At 43.8% G+C, this 12,923-nt stretch overlaps 1 protein-coding gene across 3 annotated transcripts in view; it reads right to left on the minus strand.

Moving 5' to 3' along the window:
- The window catches only part of FAM219A (family with sequence similarity 219 member A), a 111,395-nt gene that overhangs the window by 82,538 nt on the left and 15,934 nt on the right, over positions 1 to 12,923 (minus strand). The gene's annotated exons all lie outside the window — the stretch shown is intronic.

The following is a 12,923-nucleotide window of genomic DNA, read 5'->3' on the forward strand; positions in this document are numbered from 1 at the left end:
AATCCAGCCAACCACTGTACAGAGGAACACTGGGCTACTGGGGACAACAGATATGTCAGAGAACCACGAACAAAGAAGCCAAAGCACAGGGTGGAAGGAATAATCTTACAGCCTCAAAAACAAGATGAAAGTTAAAAAAACATGATGCTGAGAGGGGCCTTTCTGAATCATCTCATACAGTCCTGACCCCAAGTGCTGTGCTACCATGTGGTCAAAGTTCACCCTTTGTTAACATGCTTCATGCCTTACAAGTTGTTACTCTGCTGGTTGTTACATCACACTGATCCATAGCCAGTTATGGGTTTTTTTGTGTTTTTTTTTTTTCTCTCTAAAAATCAACCTTTCTGACTTCCTTCTAAAAAAGTACCAGGTTGTTTCCTGACCAGGAAAACTAATGAATCTTGGTTACAAAAAGATTTGTTTTTGTCCTTTAACCATCCCCTCTCCAGCTCACAGCATTATCCCCCCCAGGTCACCACTGTCAGGAAGCAGAAAGCACCACTTGGACCAGGCGAGAGCCAGGAGGGCATGTCCTAGCTTGCAGGCAGCTGCCATGCAGACCCCAGCCTGCCTGAATTCTGTTTGTCCTTCCCACAGTGGGGCACTCCTTTGGGTCTCTTCTATCCTACTGCTGTTTTTCAGTGAACCTGAAATATGACATCCTCTCCCAAGAGTTTTTAAACTCTTTGGAAAGAGAGTTTTAAAATTGGCTTGTATCAGCCAACAAAATCATATGTCAGGGGAAAATGGACAGACTCACTGCCACATAAGCCTTCTGTCCTTCTGCAACCTACCTGTGTTACAGAGGCCGGCTCTGCACTTCAATAACTAAACTCATGACACACCTTCATGTTTCCATGTGCTGCTGAAAATATGCTGGCTGTTTCCTGCATGACACAGAGGTGCTTCAAAGCAGTGCTTACCACAGCTAAGAAGTGGGACAAATCAATGACATTCTGGGTATTTACCTGCATTTTAACCAAGATGATGAAATGAATAATAGCATTTACCTAAAGAGATCTGAACAATATTTAAAAACTGAAACGTTGTGGGCTTTTGTGCATCCGCCTCATGAACTGGAAGAAATTAGTGAGAGGTTTCCCAGGGTCACCTTTCTTTTCCTCCTCCTTCCCATCATGCATACATCAGGACACAGCCTCTGTATTAAAATCCTTTTCTACTCATCCAAAGCTACAAAAATTCAAGTTTTTAATTTATAATTAGGCTCACTAGACACAGATGTGCTTCTTCCAAACCCACTCAAGCATTTAAGGGTCAGCTGACATGGTATTCCAGTCCTGCATAGAAATTAAAGCATGGCTCCATATTTGGAAACCAATTCTAAAAATATCATTGCAGAATTCAAAGTTAGCAAATCTCAGTGTCCCATATCAAACACACTCCACTTAAGTTCTCCAGGAACATTTTCCTGGTGAGCAGAGTGCATTGTTACCCTGTGGCAGGATCCTTTCAATCACATAGAATTGAACTGTTGGATGGTTTAAAGGACTCACAACCATATTCTGCCAAACAAAGAACTGGTAGTGTCACAGACTGCATAATTTGGCCTGCACCACTTCCACCACAAGCAATGCTGCACATAGCGGTGTGATGATCTTATGTGACCATCCAGTTCTGGACTCAGCTGCTCTTATAAAAAGAGCATCATCCTACCAAGGCAGGTGACAGCTAAGCGAGCTAGCAAACATGGAAACAAAATGCTACCACAAATCAGGACCACTATATCAGTGGACAAGGGAAGAGCTACAGATGTCATCTATCTGGACTTCTGTAAGGCCTTTGACATGGTCCCCCACAGCATCCTTCTCTCTGAACTGGGGAGATATGGATTTGATGGTTGGACTGTTCGGTGGATAAGGAAGTGGCTGGATGGTTGCATCCAGAGGGTAGTAGTCAATGGCTTAATGTCTAGATGGAGACTGTTGATGAGTGGTGTCTCCTAGGGGTCCATACTGGACCGGTACTCTTTCCTATCTTCATCAATGACATAGACAGCAGGATCAAGGGCACCCTCAGCAAGTTTGCAGATGACACCAAGCTGAGCGGTACAGTTGACATGCCAGAAGTATGGGATGTCAACCAAAGAGACCTAGACAAGCTAGAGAGATGGGCCTGTGAGAACCTCATGAGGGTCCACAAGGCCAAGTGCAAGGCCCTGCATCTGGGTCAGGGCAACCCCCACTATCAATACAGGCTGGGGGATGAAGGTATTGAGAGCAGCCCTGCTGAGAAGGGCTTGGGGGTATGGGTGAATGAAAGGCTGGACATGAGCCAACAGTGTGCGCTTGAAGCCCAGAAGGCCAACCATATCCTGGGCTGCATCAAAAGCACCGTGGCCAGCAGGTCGAGGGAGGTGAGTCTGCCCCTCTGCTCTGCTCTGGTGAGACCCCCCTGCAGTGCTGCGTCCAGCTCTGGAGCCCTCAGCACAGGAAGGACATGGACATGTCAGATCAGATCCAGAGGCGGCCACAAAAATGATCTGAGGGCTGGAGCACCTCTCCTACGAGGACACGCTGAGAGAGTTGGGGTTGTTCAGCTTACAGAAGAGAAGGCTGCGGGGAGACCATATTGCAGCCTTCCAGTACTTGAAGGGGGGCTATAGGAAAGAAGAGGGCAACCTCTTTAGCAAGGCCTGATGTGATAGGGCAAGGGGTGATGGTTTTAAACTAAAGTAGGGTAGATTTAGACTGGATATGAGGAAAAAATTTTTTACTATGAGAGTGGTGAAACACTGGCACAGGTTGCCCAGAGAGGTGGTTGATGCCCCATCCCTAGAAACATTCAAAGTCAGGCTGGACGGGGCTCTGAGCCACCTGATGTAGTTGAAGATGTCCCTGCTCATTGCAGGGGGGTTGGATTAGATGACCTCTAAAGGTCCCTTCGAACCTAAACCATTCTATGATATGATTAACTCTCTTTGGGAAGCCAGAGTCATCTTTTCTCATTTAGAGTTCCATCTTTTTATGCCCAATTCTTTTCCTTATTTGCTCTGTACCCTACCCACTTCAAAGTTTTTCAGTCTTACAGAGAGCCAAACCCAGCAAGGACTCACCTCCTCAAGTAATCTAGCCTTTGAAGAAGTGTTGGTGGTAAAAATTTGTTGATTCATTAAGGGCCAGAAAGCAGTGGGTGGCTTCTTGGAAGAACGCACCTGCTCTACGCACAGCTGTGGCTCTCTCCCCCCAGTTCCACACAGCGCACTGTATTGTGTCTACAGCAATGCCAAAAGAAGGATTTTCAGGCCTCAGACTCCCCTGAAAATCCAGCCTATGCTCCCAGCACTACAATAAGTCAGGACTGATGAACTTTATGCCTCGAGATTAGGACCAAAGCTGTTGAATAAAGCTACTGTAAAATACATTGATTGTTAGTCCACGGGCTGCTATTTCTAGGAAGAAACTTCATTCTCCTTTTGCAGTGGTTCCATGAGCAGACATTCATCTATGGCAAGAGAAAACACAATTGTATTAGAACAGTTGAGTCTTTAGCTACGAGCTTTATAAAACAGCAAGTAGTGCACATAAACATTTATTAATGAGAACAACAGAAACTCAACAAACAGAACATGTTGAAACAAGTTTTACAGAACATTGGAACAGCACAGCTGGGTCTGCACCCTAATCAGAAGAGCATGAAGGCACAGGGCTTCACCAGGTTAGAATGACCTGGTATGTAGAACTGGTAAGGGAAAACACATCTTTGCTCCTGCCAGTACATCCTTTCCAACACTGGTTGTTTTCATTGCCTTGAATTGCAAAGTAAAGATAGCAGGATGAGTTTAAGTGATTTATACTCTTATTAACATCAGTGACTTAAAAATAAAATCAGCAAGCATGGAAGATAAATTTAAGTCGTGACTAACTTTCCACGTATGCATTATTTTTCACTCTGATGATTGGTATCAATTTTTCAGACAAGGTTAACTTTCAATTTGCCACGAAATCTAGACTTACCAGTAGCAAAAATACTAACTGTGATGTAACAGTCTGCACACAAAAGTAATCACCATCGTTATGTTTATCCAGTTTCTGGTGTCAGGATAAATTTTCCCCTCCCCATATTCCTACTCTTCTGCTGAAACTACATTTAAATAAAAATTGGACATTAAGTGCACAAATCCAACTTTTAAAAAGCCATGAAAAGCCTCAAAAGCACTGCATATCTAAGATTATAAATGCACATTTTGAAGCAATGTGTTGCAAAATTGATCAAATTTCTGACCACAGATCCAATAAGATTTCAGAACAAACAGGTCTCTACCTCAGACTTCTTTCACAGCTTAAGGAAAAGTAAGCTTTCTTCCCTTTTTCCAACTCCCAATTGATTTCTCATCTTCAAAATTATTATTCAACTATTCAGCTTAATAAGATGAAAATCTTTCTCATGCCCCTCAATAATTACCAAAGAAGCTGGGGCTCTACACCAGCTCAAACCTAGGCACCAAGCATTCAGACAGTGACTTTTCCAGTTTGCTAGTTTGACAGTGAAGTATTGATATCACATGTTCTTCTGAATGTTTTATTTATATAGTAGCAAGTTTCTTTCACATAGGTTGATTCTGAAACATTTGTCTTGAATGTTTAAAATAGCTGATTTCATATTTAAAATAAAATTCAATTACATTAGCCAGTGAAATGCCTGGCAAGTTCCAGATGATAACCAGTTGCTACCTGACAGACTTTACTGGGCTGAGATTGCAACAATGAGCAATAATATAATAAAGCTTTCTCCAGCAAAGTATTGTTTCTGCACGTGTGTCTGCAATTTCTCTTCCCCTACACCCTCAAGCATCCCCCTCTATCTTCTTCTTCTTAAGAAGTGCATGTAGTAACCACTATATTCCCTACTTTTGCAGTAATAATCCCATAAAATTCCTTTAAACTTGGATATAAAAGCGTTTCTTTGCCTATCTCTTTCTCACACAACCTCTATAAGTGCTTGCTTGAAAGAAGAATAAAGTTCAAGAGTATCAGAAAACAGGCTGACAACTAACCAGACATCTCTGAAGCCTTGCTATTTGTCTCCAGGGTGAAGACATGTGCCTCATCCAGATCGGTACAGGACACGCCTATAATACCTAACAAGATGCTACTCTCTTCCAGCAGCAGAAAGCAGTACTGCTTATTCACAGAAGTGATAAAAAAATGTGCAGCCTTGAGTATTTGTAGGAAAAACAACCCTCTACACTTTTGAATTCTTTCTGCTGACAACCAAGTGTTGAGAAGTGCATTGCAAAACCAACAGGTATCCCAAAACCACAGTAATTAATGCTTTAAGTGATTAACTGAGTGACTTATCTCCCCATGAATGTATTGACAAGAATTTCTCAAAGTGCCATTTAAAATAAGGTGGCCAAAAAAAGCAGGTTGTTGCTCAAACTTAAAGGTATTTTTCATGCTGCAATTGCTTTTGGTCTCCAACATTGATTCCTATACCTGTACTGGAAAGTGGCTGGTCTTGGCTATGCAACCCACTATACAGGACCAGGAGAACAAGAGGGGTCTACCAGAAGGCAATTCTGAAAAGGGAGGTAAGTTTATGCTGATTTGTTTAGAAAAAGAGGCTGGTGCTGAGAAGACCACTGCAGTCATCAGCCACAGCTAAATCTGCACTCTCAATGCATAGACCAACGTTTCCTGGAAAAGCTCCCTCCATGGCACCAGGTTTTGGTGGGAGGTTTGTGTCTACCAAGGTTTCAGAAATTCTGACCTCGGAATAGATTTGACTTTCAAGGGCTGTGCCTTCCCATCAGAAGCCTTGTTAGAGGTCACTGGCCTCTGGTATTTCTTCATCATCCCTACTACTGTCTAATTACACCTTAATTACTGCTTTCATGGCAGAAATTCAATTGCACTGAACACCCGACAAGCCTGTGGCTGTGTCTTCTGTGTGTGGGGCTGATGGATGGGTTGTTGCTTTGAAGTTCTCCAGAGGCTCTTTTCTCTGCTCTGCTACAACTTGTCATAGATGGGACAGCCTGTGTCACATCTCCTGGGTGGATCCATGACCTGTGTGCTGGTGCCTGCTGTCACCCCTTTGCCAACAGCTACACGTTATCACACAAAAAACCCCTGTACAAACCTCTGCTGGAAGACTGCAAGCCATCTTTCCTTACTTGCTTCATCTGCAGTCTCCTGCAGGTGAACACAAAGCTCGGTGGTGCTCACACCAAGCACAGAAACCTGCAATTACATACAAACTCACTTGGTGTGCCCCAGTATTTGAAGTAGGATCTGACCCCAAGGCAATCTGAAGTCATGTGAGACGACAGCAGCAGGAGGGCTGGCAGCAAGGAAGACTGCTTAAGAAAGGCATGCTTAATGATACCTTTGAAAGCAAACCACCTGATCTGCAGAACTGTGTCATGCAAAATACTGATATGTTAATCAAGAAAAAGCCTCAACCAAGACAACTCCCTGCGTGAGAAAGCCTCAAATCTCTGCTAAGCGCAATTGCATGGATGTTTGTAAATGAAAGGACTATGTCACAGTGCTGAGCACCTTACACACTGGCCAGGAAATAACATTGTACATCCAGTCATTTGGGGTTACCTGCCCCGAAAGACAAAACCCTGCATAGCAGCTAGAAGCCAGAACCAAGGCACATCAATATTACAATTGGCACCAACTTTTTATATCAGTTTTTTCCCCACACAACACAATGACCCAGCAATGTCTAGCAGAAGTTTCTATTTTAACTCACACGTTTACTACATTTGATGTGACTGTCCTGAAACAAATACTTATTAGAAAAAAAGTCCTGTGTGGTTGGTCCTTTGAGCACATAGCCCTCCAAAAGCATCCAGAGGAATCCTCACGTCTCCATTTGCCCACCCATTCACTTATTTTATAGGCTTAGCCAAGGCATACAATTAAAAACTCTTATCTGATGGCTTTCACAGGGCCATTGTAGACATCTTCCATTGTTTTCAGTTGCCTCCAGAGCTTAGCTCACCATGGCAGCAGAGGTGCTACCTACAGAAATCACCAAAACCATTTGAAAAAGATTTACTGAGTAAAATTCTTTGAAGCAAGAACAGAAGAGATACCAGAGGCCAATCCACACAGCTGTTCTGAAACACTTTTCCTAAAGCATCAGGATATAAAAATCCTCCTCCCAAAACACCTTCCAGTTTTATAGTGGGCAACATGGCAGCATTGCTGCCAATCCTGTTACTCTGCAAAAGCTCTAGAGACTGCCCGCAATAATCACTGCCTTGCACAAACCAGAAAGATATGCAAACCTAGGCAATATTCTGTAATGCTTGGAAGTTACTCAGAAATTTAATGACAGTTTAGTTCAGCAAGTTACTCTTAGGAGAAAGCAAGATTTCTTCCCTATTTTTTAAACAAGGACAACTGTGCGTAGCTTTCCATGCTGCCACCTCTGCAGAGTTACTTACAAACACATCCTTTTGGACCCATAAAATTAAAGTCAAATAAATGAACATGAAAAAACATCTCTTCAGACTCTCTCCATAAATAACGTCACTAGAAGGAGCTCAAGTATGTAATTGAAGACATGTAACCATGAGGCAATGCAACCTCTGCATTAGCGGCATGGACTCTTGCATAGTTTAGAGGCAAATCTCTTCCATGTCGCTAAAAGAAGTTCAGAGGTCTGAGGGACTCGCTACTGCCTAAGTTCCTGCAGTGCAGCTGAAAGACAACTCCATTTAGCTTTAAACAAGTTACCTAAGGTATATTTTCATTAGAAAAGCACAAAGCTCACTGAAGGCTAAATCACCTGCCCTTTGGGACAGACCTTGCAGTCCTGCTGAGCTTCAAAGGAAAGTTGATGCTAACAGTCTATTCAGTCTTGTTTCACCCTCACCTTCCTTGTTGGTTTCTTAGGAAGGTGGCTGGTACCTCTACTGGGAGACCTGACAGAATCTCAGAGGCATTGCTGAAGTGTTAACTCAAAATTCATTTTTTTAACCTTAGATACTACAGAATGAAGTCCCAGTTGTTGAAGAGGTGGCAGTCACTGACCTGCTCCTTCACCTGGATGTTCACAAGTCCATGGGGCCAGATGGGATCCCGCAAGGATACTGAGGGAGCTGGCAGAGGAGCTCGCCAAGCCACTCTCCACCATTTATCAGCAGTCCTGGTCAACTGGGGAGGTCCCAGATGACTGGAAGCCAGCGAATGTGATGCCCCTCTACAAGAAGGGTTGGAAGGAGGATCCAGGGAACTACAGGCCTGTCAGCCTGACCTTGGTGCTGGGAAAGGTCATGGAGCAGATCATCTTGAATGCCATTATGTGGCACATGCGGGACAACCAGGTGATCAGGCTCAGCCAGCATAGGTTTATGAAAGGGGGGTCCTACCTCACTAACCTGGTCTCCTTCTATGATAAGGTGACCTGCTTAGTGGATGAGGGGAAGGCTGTGGACATTGTCTGCTTGGACTTTAGTAAGGCCTTTGACAGTCTCCCACAGCATTCTCCTGGAGAAGCTTGGACAAGTGGACTCTGCGGTGGGTTAAAAACTGGCTGGACAGCTGAGCCCAGAGAGTGGTGGTGAATGGAGTCAAACCCAGTTGGCAGCCAGTCACGAGTGGTGTTCCCCAGGGCCCAGCATTGCAGCCGGTCCTGTTCAGTATCTTCATTAATGACCTGGATGAGGGGATTGAGTGCACCCTCAGCAAGTTTGCAGATGACATCAAGCTGGGTGGAACTGCCAATCTGCTGGAGGGCAGGAAGGCCTTACAGAGGGATCTGGACAGGCTGGATCACTGGGCTAAAGCCAACTGTATGGGGTTCAACAAGGCTAAGTGACAGGTCCTGCACTTGGGTCACAACCACCCCATGCAACGCTACAGGTTTGGGGCAGAGTGGCTGGAGAGCTGCCTGGAAGAAAAGGACCTGGGGGTGTTGATTGACAGCTGCCTGAACATGAGCCAGCAGTGTGCTCAGGCAGCCAAGAAGGCCAATGGTATCCTGGCTTGTATCAGCAATAGTATGGCCAGCAGGAGCAGGGAGGTGATCGTGCCCCTGTACTGGGCGCTGGTGAGGCCGCACCTTGACTACTGTGTTCAGTTTTGGGCCCCTCACTACAAGAAGGATATTGAGGTGCTGGAACGTGTCCAGAGAAGGGCGATGAAGTGGTGAAGGGTCTAGAGAGCAAGTCTTATGAGGAGCAGCTGAGGGAGCTGGGGCTGTTTAGCCTGGAGAAGAGGAGGCTGAGGGGAGACGTTATTGCTCTGTACAACTACCTAAAATTAGGTTGTAGCAAGGTGGGGGATGGACTCTTCTCCCTAGTAACAAGCGATAGGACAAGAGGAAATGGCTTCAAGCTGCGCCAGGGGAAGTTTAGGTTGGATGTTAGGAAAATCATCTTCACCGAAAGGGTTGTTAAACATTGGAACAGGCTGCCCAGGGAGTTGGTCGAGCCTCCATCCCTGGAGGTATTCAAAAGAAGGGTAGATGTTATGCTTGAGGATATGGTTTAGTGGCGGACTTGGCAGTGATAGGTTAGTGGTTGGACTCGATGATCTTAAGGGTCTTTTCCAACCTTAACGATTCTATGATTCTATATGCAGGCTGAGGTTCCAATGTGTTTGCCCCTGACCACCCTGGAATCAAAGGAAAGACAGACTTAAACATAAAACCTGTTCCTCAGTGGAAAGACATTTAAAAAACAATCAAAAACAGACATCTAAATCCCTGATCTTGTTAGCACTGCTTCTGTGTACTCACAGGGCTGTCAAAGCTCTCTTCATTTATGTGAAAAAACCTTGTTTCTCCTAGAAAGACTATGGAAACATTAAATATAAGTCTAATATTCAGTAAGTTTACAACATATTGGTTGCCTATAGCAACACAAGGGCACTATTGCCAGACTCTACTTAACTGAGACTGCCGTTTTAATCAATATTAACTGAGCGCACATCCAGTCACAGGTTTTGGCTTGACACAGAGCTGACATCTAAGTACAACTATCTGTATTTAAGTACAACTACCAGACCTGGTTATTTATGAGAACAATTAAAGATACAGTGGCACAGCACCTCAAAATTACCATGTTCTTAATCAACACTGCATATACAGAATTTAAACCTTACAATGACCAATCATTTACTCTAGAGAAATTACTTTAAAATTGAGGTTTCTACTGTGTGCCACCTCTTCCTCTGGAAAGCAGAAGCCACTGCCTAGTTTCCTCCCTATAGCTCTTTTCAGAGGCACAAGGGCCCACAGAAGCCCAGCAAGCCACCAAAGAGGGCTACAGCAGGGTTCTCCCAATACGTCAACAAGATGACAGCTTTCACAACAATGGGACACATCACCCCAAGTGGACCAAAAACCTCTCCCCTGGAAGTTTGGGCAAAAAGTCTCCTCCACTGATGAGCAAATTTTACTGATTTTGGCTCATCAGGAGCTTTCTGTGACTCTTACCCACCTTCTACACATTTTGGGACAGAACTAAAACCCTCCATCACCAGTTGTCCAGCTTTTCCCTTTTTCAGTAGTTCTTTAGTAGAGACAAGTTCACATATAGGATAGATTCAAACTATTTGGAGAAGAAAGATTTTGCATTGCTTTTAAAACTTCTCCTTTCAGCAGACCATAGTGGATGGACCACAGGGAAGAACCTTTCCTAAGGGCAAGGCCAGATAGGTGGAAACACTTTGCCATCTGCAAACAGCAATGCAAGCAGATGGGTTGGTTACAGCAGATGACACAAGCAGGTGTCATATTTTTAGCTAGTGGTAGCCACAGATCAGACATACACTGCCTACACCCCAAGTCCAATACACATGCTTTTGGAGTGGCCCACAATCTTTTGCTGTTCGGACATAGCAGGTACATACTTGGCTGTACAAAGAAATCAAAACAAGTTTACAGGAAGGCTTTACCTTGCAATCCCTGACATACTCCTTACAAGCTTACCCAAACTGGTCAGAGGCCTGCAGGTAGCAAAGGAGCCACCACATAAGCCTCTCTGCATCCACTGGATAATTAGCCAGATGGCAAGCCTGCAACAAAGCCTCCATGAGACAGCCCATATTCCTGTTCACCAGACCTTGTAATGCAGCTTAATTTTTCCAATCTAAATACCAAGCTCTGAAAGCTGCTATTTTTCTTGCCCATTTTCTAGATAACAGATATCCAGAAGGGAGCTGTTTGCATTAAAAATACGATATGTCACATTAGCCACCAGTGCATTATATAAAAGCTGGGGAAAACCTTTAAGAAAGCACTCTAATACTGACTTTTCTTCTTGCTACTACCTGGCCTTTGCATTCAAGGGGTGTTCAGCACAGTAAAGGTTACCCTATGGTTGAGTTCTAGGCTGGGAAGTCCTGACCCAACACCACAAACGCTGCCAAATCTGTAGAAACCCTTCTCTGATCTATGAGAAAGAGCTATGGATTTCAAAGAGCAGCTCCTCTGGAGATCAGAAAGAATCTCTGCTAGTTGCTTTACCAGCACCTTTTAACCCAGCATCCTGGATTTATTTTCAAAAGCTTTAGCACAAGAGTCACTCAATATGCAGCATGTGGCACAGCCTGACACCGGGGCTGGTCAGTGTCCTGTCATGTTTCCTGGGATGTATGGCCACAAACTCATCTCTGGCTATAACATTCAAGACTGACCATATAACCTGCTGTGGAAAAAGTGACAGAAGCATGCAGCAACACTGCATCAGGTGCAAGGCAGGTATGTTTATACATATGTATAAACAGAGCTTAAACATGTGCCGAGGATGCTATTGAAGACTGGCGATTGCACTGTAGATACGTAACACTTTTCTTTAAAGTGAAAAGTGTGCACACTATTACTACAGAACCCTTTCTGTTTTATCAATGTCATGCAATCATTTCTTTTAGATACTTGCATTGACACTCAGTAGTTCTAATATTTCACCTGCTACAGTTACTGCTGGAAGGGAAACATCTAGTAGCCAACAGATGCTTAGTGCAGCACCAAAGCCAGCACCTAGTACCTGAGACTCAGTAAAAACTGGAGTGATGCTCAGCCACTCAAGTAGAACTAATCATACTAATCACATCCTTCTTACTAGGAGAAGTTACTGGGCTTCAACAACCCAAAGCAACACATAAAACTAATTTTCCCTCCACTGGCAGCTATAAGAATCTCAATCATTCCTTCACACCAATCTGGTAATAACACAAACTTCAAGGAAAGATGTCGCTTATCCCATAAACCTACCAACTGAAGTTTGGAACAAAAGCAAATGGTAAAGGTTTCTCCTTTATTTCTTATTTCTCAGTTTGACTTTGGGGCAGGAGGGGAGGAAACCGGAGAGAGAAGTTGAAAGAAAAACTTCCATTCAACAGCAGATCATGATGGCTTGTGGTAGAATCATATGAACACCAGAGATGAGAGACCTCCAAAAAAAAGAAAAATAGTGATAAAAGCAAAAGTTCTCTGGAGTACATAAAATGATACCAGGGCTAGGACTGTTGGTGAAAGCTCCAAGACATCATGGGTTGCAAGAGCAGAGCAAACTAGCCTCGACAGTTCAAACACAGCTCTGTATAGCTGGTAGGAAATCCCCTGCAATGGCAAGTATCTAAGACTGTCACAGTATGTTACCTTGCATACACACAGTAACTCTCCCACAGAGTTAACCAAATTTGCTTTGAGCTTTTGCAGGTACTGCAGTTTCCAGCATCCAACTGTACCATGTTTTATTTATATACAGACTCTGCCTACTAAGGACATGCAATTACTCTGAAGCTAGAACTATGGCAAGCTAAGACAATAAGACTAATGTTGATATAGATTAATTTTAATTGCACAGCAGCATTAACACTATCATAGCAATCTGATAAGAACTGCAATACTCAATTTCAGAATAAAATCTGTTTTTGACCCATCATTTCTACAGAGCTCCTGGGGAACAGACCTAAGTTGCCATTTCCTTTGCTCCA

The sequence above is a fragment of the Phalacrocorax carbo genome, chromosome Z (genome assembly GCF_963921805.1).
Source record: "Phalacrocorax carbo chromosome Z, bPhaCar2.1, whole genome shotgun sequence".
NCBI lineage: Eukaryota > Metazoa > Chordata > Aves > Suliformes > Phalacrocoracidae > Phalacrocorax > Phalacrocorax carbo.